Source organism: Dama dama, chromosome 8 (genome assembly GCF_033118175.1).
Source record: "Dama dama isolate Ldn47 chromosome 8, ASM3311817v1, whole genome shotgun sequence".
NCBI lineage: Eukaryota > Metazoa > Chordata > Mammalia > Artiodactyla > Cervidae > Dama > Dama dama.
Genome location: NC_083688.1, coordinates 39,112,888 through 39,126,844, shown reverse-complemented (window position 1 = coordinate 39,126,844; position 13,957 = coordinate 39,112,888).

Below are 13,957 nucleotides of genomic sequence, written 5' to 3'. Positions count from 1 at the left end.
GTTGGAGTGTTGAGGATGAATGTGTGCTAAAAAGCAAAATCCCATCAAACACATACATACATAATAAAACAGATGAAAATAGTTTAAAAAAAGAAAAAGAAAGAAAAATAGGAGTACCAAGAACCCCATCCCTCACCTTTTATGGAGGCTTCAGAAGCAGTCATTCCATCCATGGCATAGGATGAAAACCACCAACCTGGTTCACAATCTGGCAATCTCAGATGATTAGATTTAAGTTGTTATTCCCCAAATTTTGAGGGAATGAAGCCTACACTATCTTTTCACAATTTCCTTGAGGAATTCTTCACTATCACAATTACTTCCTGTCAACTTAATATGAACCTTCAATATTTACTGTTATCACAATCCTACTGGTGCCATCCTGAATCTGTCTTTCTACCTCTGGTCATGTGATATGATTGTGCTTCATTTTTTTCTTTGAAGTTGGGTGTAACCATGTATTGGCCAAAGAAATGTGAGTGGAAAGTACCCATGTCACTTCTAGGCAGAAGTTCCAATAGCCAGTGCACACTTTTCCATGTTTTTGGCTTGCTGCTGTGTGATCATGGCAGCATAGGGCAGATCAAGCCTCCATGGGCCTTGTCCTTAATTGGTCCAGGGATTCTGGATACAAGTCCAGGGATACAAGTGGGCCAATTAAAGTTTCTTCTGGAGCAAAACAATGGGATGGTGGAGTCCTGTCCAATCCTAAGTGCAAGAGAAAGCTATTTAGAGCTCTGGCCTAACTGTGATGATTTCCCCCAACGTGGCCTGGGGAGTAGAGAAGGGACACAGTGAAGTGGATGCAGAGAGGAGAGAGAGGAGGAGAGGAGCATTTGAGGCCAATGATGTTAATGGACTTCTCCCAAGGCTTACCTGCAACCCTGAGATCATCTGTGCCACCTCCATTTCTATAAGGCATCCTTCCTTTTACATTTGACTCACTTGGGTGGGGGTAGGGTGGGAGGGGGTGGTTACCTGGAAATAGCAAAGTCGTACATTATTTCAGGCTCCTTCCAACTTTTGTAATATGTTAGATCATCAAACTCACCTGAAACCATGGCTTCTGACTTCCATTTGAGTGTTCGTCTGTGTTTTGTGTTTTCCTCCTCTACACCAAGTCAGGTTCTGTAGAACCAGAGCCTGAGACAAAGATCTGGGTAGTGTGATCTGAGACGTTGCTCTTCAGGTAGAAGCTGTCAAGGAGTGAGGGGATCAGAGTGGGGAGGGTGTCAGCTAAAACCTAGACGTGGTCTGAGGCACAAGGGGCTCAGAAGACAAACTGCTCACCAGATTTGTTTCAGCCTGAGGAGTGGGGGCAAGAATTTTGTATCCCATTAGTCACCAATTGGCTGGGTGTCTGGGAGCGAGCCAAGGTCACCTTCTTGAACAAAGCAGCTCCCATCAGCCAACAACAGTTCCCCGAAGAGAAGGATGAGAACTAGCTCCTAGCAGCCACCTCTCAAAGCAGCTGCGGAAGGGCCCCAGAAGGACCCCTGAACAGGGATAGGAGTGGGGCACCAACTGTGTCTATAACAGCCTTCTGATTATTTTAATTATTAAGTCCATCTTTCTTATTTTAGAATGTTCTTTCAAGGATAGTTCCTATCAGATCTCACAGAATACAAGAAAAGTTCTTTCATTTTTCTATAAAATACACTGAAATTGGCATCAAGAGTAGAAACTATCAGGTGAAAGGGGACCATTTAGTGCAGAGGGTAGTCAGTGGTACTGGTCATGACTCTGAACATACCTGAAATTTTGCTCCCATACCCCTTTCCTCCTCTTTCATGATGATAGCATTCCAGATTTCCATTGGGGAAAAGTCCCACTTCCAGTAGAAGTTCTGATTGCTGTTGTTGTTCAGTCACTTAGTCATATCTGACTCTTTGTGACCCCATGGACTGCAGCACGCCAGGCTTCCCTCTCCTTCACCTTCTCCTGGACTTTGCTCAGACTCATGCCCACTGAGTTCAGTGATATCATCCAACCATCTCATCCTCTGTCATCGCCTTCTCCTCCTGCCTTATATCTTTCCCAGCATCAGGGTCTTTTCCAGTGAGTTGGCTCCTCGCATCAGTTCAGTTCAGCCGCTCAGTCATGTCCAACTCTTGTGACCCCATGAACCACAGCACGCCAGGCCTCCCTGTCCATCACCAACTCCCGGAGTCCACCCAAACCCATGTCTATTGAGTCGGTGATGCCATCCAACCATCTCATCCTCTGTCATCCCCTTCTCCTCCCGCCTTCAATCTTTCCCAGCATCAGGGTCTTTTCAAATGAGTCAGCTCTTCGCATCAGGTGCCCCAAATGTTGGAGTTTCAGCTTCAAAATCAGTCCTTCCAATGAACACCCAGGACTGATCTCCTTTAGGATGGACTGGCTGGATCTCCTTACAGTCCAAGGGACTCTCAAGAGTCTTCTCCAACACCACAGTTCAAAAGCATCAATTCTTTGACACTCAGCTTTCTTTATAGTCCAACTCTCACATCCATACATGACCACTGGAAAAACCATAGCCTTGACTAGATGGACCTTTGTTGACAAAGTAATGTCTCTGCTTTTTAATGTGCTGTCTAGGTTGGTCATAGCTTTCCTTCCAAGGAGTAAGCATCTCCTAATTTCATGGCTGCAATCACCATCTGCAGTGATTTTGGAGCCCAGAAAAATAAAGTCAGCCACTGTTTCCACTGTTTCTCCCTCTATTTGCCATGAAGTGATGGGACCGGATGCCACGATCTTAGTTTTCTGAATGTTGAGCTTTAAGCCAACTTTTTCACTCTCCTCTTTCACTTTCATCAAGAGGCTCTTTAGTTCTTGTTCACTTTTTGCCATAAGAGTGATGTCATCTGCATTTCTGAGGTTATTGATACATCTCCCGGCAATCTTGATTCCAGCTTGTGCTTCATCCAGCCCAGCGTTTCTCATGATGTACTCTACATATAAGTTAAATAAGCAGGGTGACAATATACAGCCTTGATGTACTCCTTTCCCAATTTGGAACCAGTCTGTTGTTTCATGTCCAGTTCTTGACCTGCATACAAGTTTCTCAGGAGGCAGGTAAGGTGGTCTGGTATTCCCATCTCTTTAAGAATTTTCCAGTGTGTTGTGATCTACACAGTCAAAGGCTCTTCATGGTCAGTGAAGCAGAAGTAGATGTTTTTCTGCAAGTCTCTAGTTTTTTTTATGATCCAACAGATGTTGGCAGTTTGATCTCTGGTTCCTCTGTCTTTTCTAAATTCAGCTTATATATCTGGAAGTTCTTGGTTCACATTCTGCTGAAGCCTAGCTTGAAGGATTGTGAGCATTACTTTGCTAACATGTGAAATGAGTGCAATTGTGTTGTAGTTTGAACATTCTTTGGCATTGCCCTTTTTTGGGATTGGAATGAAAACTGACCTTTTCCAGTCTTGTGGCCACTGCTGTGTTTTTCAAATTTGCTGGCATATTGAGTGCAGCACTTAAACAGCGTCATCTTTTAGCATCATCATCACTCAGCTGGAATTCCATCCCCTCCACTATCCATGTTCATAGTAATGCCTCCTAAGGCCCACTTGACTTCACGCTCCAGGATGTCTGGCTCTAGGTGAGTGATCACACCATCGTGGTTACCTGAGTCATTAAGATCTTATTTTGTATAGTTCTTCAGTGTATTCTTGCCACCCCCTCTTAATATCTTCTTCTTCTGTTAGGTCCATACTGTTTCTGGTATGAGCTCTGATAAGCTTAAGCTGATCTGAAAAATCCATCCACCCCCGTCTCAGGCACAAGGATTGCCTTAGAGATGAGCCCATGACCCAGCTGGACCAATAAGTGCAAAGGATATTTTCTTTGAGATTTTGGGGGGAAATGCTTCCCTACCATTATTAAAGGCTAGGAAAGGTACTTTCTCTTCTGACTGGCATGGGAAAAGGATGTTTCAAACTGTGAAATCATTTCTGGAACCTGAGCCTGGGGCCAACCTGAAGAAAAGATCTGACACTAAAGATGGACAAAAGGTTTTCAAATCAAGGGAGCCTTGGAGTATGTAGTGAATCTCTTAGTCAAACTTTACCAGAAGATACATGCCCCTGAATCATCAGTCTCTGAGCCAACAAATGCCATTATTTGCCTATGCCAGTTTCAGATGGGTTTTTGTTTTTTTTGAAACATAAATATCCTAAGTGGTAGGTTGTAGGGAGTGGCTGGGGGAATGGACTCTCATCAAGGAATGTTACCAATCACAGTTTCTTGGCAAACTTTCATGTGTAAACCTTCCCCTCCAGTCCCATCATTTTCAGATTTAAACACAGGAATAAATAATTCAACATCCCTGATAACCGATCAACTGGCATCCTGACCCAGAAGCCAAGTGCCTAGACATCCACTGCAGGCATCCAATTTAGGATTTATTTCTAGTATGCTAAACCATTGACAAAATATTAGCTTCATTTGGAAGACCTCCAGTTGCTAGCAGAGTTTTGCAGAAACATCTTCGGAAATGAGAAGGAAATGACCTCCCCTTTGGGGGGGTCTCTTCTAAAGTTTATTAATAAAATATGTGATTGAAACTGTGCATTAATGTCCTGCTGAAACTACTTGGGAAATAGTAAAAGTGCTCGAGATAGCTTAGAGCTTGTACATATCATTTCACACTGTGGTCCACACTGTCCTGGAACCGGTTCCAGGTGTGGGACCATTGCAAGAGTCCACTCAGGGCCACTCAGGAGACACTAGGAGTCCATTTGATTCATTTCCCCTTTCTCTCTTCCTGTACAGAATCGTTCTAGAGCTCTCTAACAAAAGGGCTATTGTTTTTCGCCTCATTCCTAGAGGTTTTAGTACCCCAGGATAGTTTTAAAAAATAATAATTCCAGTTATTATCATGGTTAGATATCTCTTTGTTTCTTTTCTCCATGTATGATGCCTAATGCTATCTTTGACCAGATGGAGAATGCAATTAAAATAAATATAATGTAATATAAAAATAAAACAGAACATATTGCTTTTGCAGGGCAATCTGGGACCAAGATTTTCTGCAGTGGAAATTACTGGCTAAATAAACCTATCTCCTCATTGACACAAAGCTAAGAAGAGAGATCAGTTATAACAAAAAAAGAGACAGAAATGTGATTATTTCCTAAATCGAAGTAAGAGAAGTTTTGCCCAAATGGAAAATTGTTGAAGTAGAAAGTTTCTTTTTTTTTCTTTTTACATGAACACCATCAGCAAATTCAATAGTATCACAGGCCAGGTGCTACAGGGGATGAAAAGATGAGTAAGTACAATCATCTCCCTAAAGATGCTTCCAGTTTAGTTGGAGAGAATGCACGTACATGGAAGGGAAAATAGAACTGCACGGTGAGTGAACTTGAACAAAGCGATTGTTGTAGCTTTTTTCTGGCAGAAGCCCTGCTTTCCTGGAGGGAGCATGAGAAACATCCTTCCCTACAGGACACCTTTGGTACGGAGTAGCTGGATAATAATCTTGACCACTTAATTATCATACACAGTACTATGATACACACTACCTCAGTTAGAATTTTGGAACAAGTGACAGACTCAGATATGAATTAAAACTTGTCGAAAGAATCCTTGTATATCTCATAGAACTCAACAACCCTTAGGCTCCAGGAAAAAACGAAATCGAGACTGGACAATCCATCAGAACCAAGGGGGCTATTGCCAGGTTTTCTGTGACTGTGAGGTTATTTGCTTCTGTATGCATGCTCAGTCACTCAGTAGTGTCTGACTGCTGTGGACTGTAGCCCACTAAGCTCCTTTGTCCATGGAATTTTCCAGGCAAGAATATTGGAGTGGTTTACCATTTCCTACTCCAGGAGGTCTTCCTGACTCAGGGATCTAACTCGCATCTCCTACACTGACAAGTGGATTCTTCACCACTGAGGCATCTGGGAAGTTCTATTTCTCCCCAGGTGCCTATTTTATGTTAGTTTTTTCTCTTTATATCAGTTCCTTTTGCACATGGTGGAATATCACAGGCCCAGCCCTAGAACCACATCACCTCCCACCCATCAAGGTTTCCAACTAACTGAATACCAAAATCCTAAAAGAGAATCTATTAGTCCAGTTTGGGTCCACTCTCCATCTCTAATCCAATCCACTTACGACCAGTAAAAGAAGTGTCAGTCAGCATACATATAGCAACAAAAGCCTATCCACTTGGGTAGGTGGATAGTTCTTAGAAAAACGGTGAAATAGAGACTAGGCAGACGCACCAAAATCTACTACAAAATCTGGTTACAATTTGTTATACTGATTTTGGCAGTTTGCGAAATATTTTTATTTATGATCATTTCTGTGGATACAAACCCATAAAAATAGGCAGATTTTTTAAGAGAAAAATAATATTCACTTTATTAAAAATATAATATGGCAAAGGAAGCAGAAACAACCACGGTCACTTGTCCACCCTGGTCACAGAGGGGAGGTGGCAGGTTTGATATCAGGACCCTTAACTCCTCTGCCACTTCTACAATAATCCTTATTTTTGTCCAAAATGTGAGATTGGAGTGTCAGTCACTGGGGAGACAGGTCGATCATGGAGGTTGGCCTCTTATTGCCCTTGCTCAAGTAAGCGCTCTGGGGCCCTTTTCCCAACTGTCTTGTTTCCACACTCACAGCTCCTTTTCATGGCCCATCCCCATTCCCACATTTAAGATAACCTTATCCTCAACTAGAGTTTACGATTTATCATTGGCATTTAGAACTCAACCTCTCTGAATTCTGTTTCCCATTTCCAAAACCTGACAGCATGACTGACATGGTTCAGTTCAGTTCAGTTGCTCAGTCATGTCGGACTCTTTGCCACCCCATGAATTGCAGCACACCAGGCCTCCCTGTCTATCACCAACTCCAGGAGTTTACTCAGACTCATGCCCATTGAGTGGGTGATGCCATCCAGTATGCACAGGCTATAGCCTCAGAAGAGCGCCGTCTCCAGTCTTTATTCTTTTCAACCATTCTTTCTTTAAAACCCATACACATACTGAATCAGCATATCAAAGATAGATACAAAGCTTTTTGTGAAGAATTTAAATAAGGAGGCTTAGAAAAGATTAAAAATCTTTATTCTGCCTTAATGCTTGCCAATAGGAATATCTGAAAGGTCATCAAAAGAGGGAAACAGATATCTGTGTCGTGGAGGAGCCTGATCAGAGGCCATACGGCAGTCAAGGTTTGGTATTTCTGTTTGTATCTTGATTTTCCTTAACCAGGTATAGATCTTTTGTTCTGGCTACTCTTGAATAATTTGAGTGTTGACCAAAACTGTTGGAGAGAACACTCTCTAACATTTCTTGAACAATTTACTACATGACAACTACTTTACGTAATGTAAGGACAACCATGCAGTGTTTATGTTGATCCCCATAAGGCAGCTATGATTGTTATTAATTTGCAGATGAGAAAGTGAAAACTTAGAGAAGTTGAGTGGCTGGCCATAGTCATACAGCTAGTGAGATGACATATGTCCATGGGTAGAATATATCCCATCTCTGTCCACTATTCCAAGTTTGCCTCCTCAGACTTATGTCTCCTTTAGAGTTCAATGTGTTTAATTTGATGGTTGCTCATCTAGGAGAGGAGAAGGCAATGGCAACCCACTCCAGTACTCTTGCCTGGAAAATCCCATGGACGGAGGAGCCTGGTAGGCTGTAGTCCATGGGGTCGCGAAGAGTCAGACATGACTGAGTGACTTCACTTTCACTTCTCACTTTCATGCATTGGAGAAGGAAATAGCAACTCACTCCAGTATTCTTGCCTGAAGAGTCCCAGGGACGGTGGAGCCTGGTGGGCTGCCATCTACGGGGTCGCACAGAGTCGGACACGACTGAAGCGACTTAGCAGCAGCAGCAGCAGCAGCAACATCTATGAGAAGAAACAACAGGAAATGCAGAGGTTCTAGGTCCAGACTTTGAACTTAGTAGATAAACAAACTTCAGAACATTTGTTGACTTCTGCCAGCCCATTTTCTCCATTGATGACAAGGGGACACCATACTACACATAAAAGAGGTCAAGCAGCAAGAATTGTGTCAAAGTACTGAAAAAAGAGAGGGGTTCCAAGTTAGGACCCTCACTATTATAAGTTCCTGGCACTAATCATCAGAGAAGGAACCAATAAAATAAAACAATATCCTCAGTTTCCTATTACTTCAGATCTCTTAGAAGACAGCTTAGAAATGTCTATGAAAGTTTGGGTGGTAATAGAAGAGGAAAAGTTAGCTCTGCTTTTAATAATGTGATGTTTTGCCTATTGATAGAATCACTGCTCTTCCGCTGCCAGCTCCTTCTTTGTGGATGCTTTGCACTCCCTCTGCCTCTGCGGCCAGAAGACAGAGTGCAGTCCTGCCCAGCAGACCCACTGTGTGTGCTGTGCGGAGAACACTGTCCTGGGGAAATCACAAGGTCTGGGTATCGGTTCTGTTCTGCCATCGCTGACTCAGTGGCTAGGGAGTCACACCCCAGCTGACTGGGGTCTGGACTTCAGTTGCTCCATCTATAAAATGAGAAGATTGGAGGAAAATATCTCCCTGGGACCTTCTAGCTTTCATGTTTTATGAACTTGAGTGGGAAGAAAGAATACTCCTCAAGGCTTACCTGATCCCCTCAGCCAAGTCTTTGCAGGCTTTTTGGCCCTGAAACTAAAGGGGTTTTCTTTATGCCTCTGTCCTGCCTGCTTTCTGAGTCTAAGAGCTCAATACAGAGGGATGAGCTGCAAAGTCTGTGTAGAGCACAGTAGGTGAAATTCACTTCCTATGGGATTTGCACATTTTACTTGGACACTCTGTAGTTCATTTTGCAGGTTTTGCTGACTTATACACAAAAGAGGCATGCACTTAAATGAGTTCCTTTTCATAGTGAATACTTGAGTATAACTCTAGATATGAAAGACCCTCTAGATGGCATAAACCAGGGGCTTGCTAGAGTGGTGGTGGGTGGGGAATCCTCGACACCCTTGATGGCAACCGTTACACTTAGAAAGTCAAAGAGCACAACCTGGTTAGCACTTGATTCACATATTTCATTTTCTTTTTTTTTTTAATTTTTTATTTTATTTTTTTTAATTAGTTGGAGGCTAATTACTTCACAACATTTCAGTGGGTTTTGTCATACATTGATATGAATCAGCCATAGATTTACACATATTCCCCATCCCAATAAGATTTCAAATTCCACCATCACCACTTATTTGACCTCAGTCAAAGTGTTTAACCTCTTTGCCTCACTTTTTTTTATCTGTAAAAAGAAAAGAACGTCCCTTCCTACCTCTCTGGATTGTTGTTGAAGACAAAATTTCACTTTTCATAAAAAATGCTTATCAGAATCCCTAGTACATAGTAAGTATCCAAAACATGTTGGTTAATATTATTATCCCTCAAAACACATGCCCTCTACTATACACAGAATTCAAGAAAAAGCAATGTTTTGATTACAAAACACAAAGACTATTTCCCTATTGCATAAGCAAAACAATTATGGTTTTTCATTTCTTTGAGTTTCAAGCAAAACTATGGGTATAAAATTCAGAGCAGGGCCAAATTGAATTTCCAGGAAAATGATATCTGAGAAGCTTTTAAGCAATAGAGAGGTTTGCTGGCTGAAAAGCATAAACACATCTTAATCTTGGAATCAGAATGGAAGCAGACAGCATGGCTGGCCCCTGACCACTTACTGATGAACTTCTACCTACATGAAGACCAAGGTACACTGGCCAAATTTAACTTCATTCCATATCTGCTCCCTGTCTCTTTATTTCTTTTCTCTAGAGAAATATTTACATGGCCAGCAGGAGCTTGGGAAAACTGGGTATATTCATGGAATAAAGCTATCATGGAGAATGTGGTAGTGATGGGATAGATCATGTTGGATATTGTGGGCATGCTACTTATGTGTAAGATTATCTGCCCACATGTCAGGTTCACATATATAAATAGCTACAGGGATTAGGCAGACAACATAATGAGTGAAATGGACTAGCTTAAGCCTATGGCAGATCAGAAAGCACACATTCTCTCTAAGAAAGGCAACCACTACTCTGCTCCAGGTTACTGTTGCCATTTAATGCCACCAGATATTTTCATTTTAAAATAGAGTAGAAACTGTGGATTTTTAGGTCAGTCTTCTTAAATTTTTAATTAATGGCAACTCATGAAAATATTTAGAACACCACTGGAGTCAAGACATTAGTCACACTGGAATACCCAGTGGTAATCAGAGCTCAGAATTTCCGATGATTGGTGCATGTGTTTGAGGGTATGAGGGGAGAGGGCAGTGAGAAAGACTTCAATTTCTACTGCATTGTTTTCACCAAACACATTTGTGGTTAGTTATAAAATCTTTCCCTATGGTTACAAACAGCATTCAAACTTCTGCTCCCAACCATAAGGGAGTAAATGGTACCAGATTTGCCCTCCCACCATAAACAAGTATAAAGATGGTCGAAGTATATGAAGTATCTTTCTTTAAGCATTAACAACAGACAGTGAAGGATTGTGATACCTGAGAGAAGAGAAACATATAAGGTGAACATCCATGTTTTCTATTAGGGGCATTTTCCTAATGTTAAAAAAACAAAATAAAGCCCAACTGGAGTGGATTGGCACTTTTGCTAAGTTGAAAAGGCAGAGATCAGAATTCCAGACTGTAGAAGTCCTTGGATTTTTTTAGGGTACTAGGAAGAAGGGAGCTCCAAAAGTGGGTGTTCCAAAAGTCTGTGTGGGATTCACCATATGTCCTTGGCTGAAGGCTGGGCTGGGACTTTGCAGGACAAGACTCAAGAAAGTCTTGTAGAGAGCAGCTGCTGCAGGGCTGAAAACTGACTGCAGAAACAGGAAGTTGTATAGTGCTAAAATCATTAAAGCTCTGGTGCAGACAGAGTGAGGAGACCTCACCAAGACCTTGGGCATTCAGTTGAGAACCCCAAAAGGTCACACTTCTGGAGCAAGAATCATATCTGAAAATAAAGCCATAGTACAAGTTTAAGGCTGAAACCAAAGAAGACCTGTCCTTAAAAATAAATCCAACAAAGCCTTGCTGCTGTTTAGTCACTAAGTTGTGTCCAACTCTTTTTGCAACCCTAGAGAGTTTAGCCCACCCGGCTCCTCTGTCCATGGGATTTACCAGGCAAGAATACTGGAGTCGGTTGCCATTTCCTTCTCCAAGGGATCTTCTCAACCCAATAAGTGATCCTGCATCTCCAGCACTGACAGGAGGGTTCTTTACCACTAAAGAGGCCACTAAAGAAGCCACTAAGAGAAGCCCAAACAAAGCCTAACAGAACCTGAAAGAGTGTCTAGTCCAACCCAGGGATAGAACCCAGGTATCCTGCACTGCAGGTGGATTCTCTACAGTCCAGCCACCAGGTAAGCCCCCTAGTTATTTACTTGCTTCCCCAAACAAAACTCAACACTGTTTAAAAGAAAATGACATAATTTAGGTCCCTACAACAAATCATCGACAACATTCATCATACAGTATAAAATTAAGAAATGTGGGAAGAGGCAGAAAAATGCAACCCACAATAAGGAGCAAAAGTAGTAAAAAGAAACAGATCCTTAGATAGCCTAGACAAGACCATGAAAGCAGCTATTAAAAATGTGTTCACGGGGTTAAAGGAAAAGATGAGAATTCTCAACAGAGAAATGGAAACCATAAGAAGATTCAATAAAATTCTAGAACTGAAAAATACAAATCATATAATGAAACATTCACTGGATAGGCTTAACAGTTGGAATATTAGAAACTATAGAAGAAAGAGTTAGTGAATATCAAGATAGAGCAAGAAAATTATCCAATATGAAAAATTAACAAAGATTTATTGATTTATAGGACAATGTCACATGCTAATATATATACATATAATTGGAGATACAAAAGGAAGGAAAGAGAATGGTGGGAAAATACAAAGAAATATAGAAATAATTAAGGCCAAAGTTTCCTCAGTTTGTATAAAAGTATCAATTTATAAATCCAAGAATCTTGACAAGCCCAAGAAAAATAATATTTACTAAAGATCATACAGGCACATCATAGCAGAGTATGAAAACCAAAGATAAAGAGATCTTAAAATCAGCCAGTGGAAACAAGGAGACATCTTACATTTAAGAGAATAATGATATGAAAATATAAGATTTCTCCCCAGAAACAATTGAGGTAAAAAGACATTGACATCTTTAATGTGGTGAAAACAGCAATAGCAACCTTTCTCTACTGGAAGTCTATATGCAATAAAAATAACCTTTGAAAATGAAACTGAAATAAAGACAACTTCAGATAAATGAAAGTTGACAGAACTCCAGAGTGTAAGCACTACAAAATATGAAATAAGAGTTTCTCAATCCAAATAAAATAATACCAGTTAAATATATAGATCTACCAGAAGGAATGAAGAGAATCTAAAATGGTAAGTGTAGGATAAATTTAAAATATATATTTTCCCTCTCTTAATTTTGTTGGGAAACAGTTCATTCTTTACATAATAATAAACTCATATTTTGTTTTTATTACTTAGGTACATATGAAACACATGACAATAATAGCACAAAAGATAGTGATTAAATAGAACACTGTTGAAGCTTTCATACATTTTATGTGAAGTAATACAATAATAACTTTAAGTAACTTATGATAAATTAAAGCTGCAAGCTTTAGTAAAGGACTAAACTAGGACTAGTAAAGTAGTCCTCAAAGTTTGGTTTGCAGAATAACCATATCAGCAACACCTAGGAATTCGTTATAAATGCAAATATTAGTCTCTATTCAGAATTACTGAATCAGAAACTCTGGAGTAAGGGGCTTATCAATTTTTGCTTTAACAAAATTTTTAGGTGGTTTGGGAATGACTGCCTTAGAGCAACAAAAAGCAAACCAAAAAATTGGAACGATGTGTTTCCAGGGCGATAGAGATCTACAGAAAAGAATATAGAAGCAAAAAAGCATTTTATGATGCCATTCTATCCTTGCTATGAAACTCTGACAAAGACATTATAAATAAAGTCAATTACAGACCAATATGTCTCATGAGCATGGATACAAAAATCCTTAATAAACTATTAGCCAATTAATTGCAGTGAGATCTGAAAAGAATGACACATCCTGAGTGAGTGAGGTTTTTCCCAGGAACAAGAGACTAGTTTAATATTTTAAAAAATCATTCGATATAGTTTACCATATCAACAGGTATAAAAGAGAGCAATGATATGATCATCTTATTAGAGGCAGGAAAATATCTGACATAATTCAACACTCACTCATTCACGGTTTTCCACTAAGCTGAAAAATTACCCTAATCTACATCTGCATCTACAGAAAGTCTAAAGCTAACATCATGTTCAATGTTGAATCACTGGATTTCTTCACTCTAACACTGAGAGAATGCAAATTTTATCACTTGTATGCAAATTTCACTAGAAGTCTTAAGGAAATAGAAAAAAAGAGCATAAACATTGGAAAGAAAAAGCAAAATTCAGTTTATTCATCTATTTACATGATTGTTTGTGTACATATTCCAAACTATTTCTATGTACCGGTAGCAATTGGAAAATGAAATTTTAAAAAATAATATTTAAAATAGCATGAAGCACACCAAATAGTTAAGAATAAATCTGATAAAAGATTTGCAAGACCAATACTTATGAGAAAATAAAACCCAAATATATAGAGAAATACATCATTGCTCCTGGATTGGAAAAATCTGTACTGCTAAGATGTTAACTCTCCCCTAAACAGATCTGAAATTTTCTACATACCCTCAATCAAAATCTCAATTGATTTTCACTGTGACAATTTAAAGATAATTTCTTGAAATATACTGGAAAAGCCAAAGGACTTAAAATAGCCAAAACGATTTTGAGAAAGCTGGAGTACATGCACTACCAGTTTTAAAAGTTTACTATAAAAGTATATTAACCAACAGTGTGAAAGTGGTACCAGGATGGTAGAACATGACAGAATCC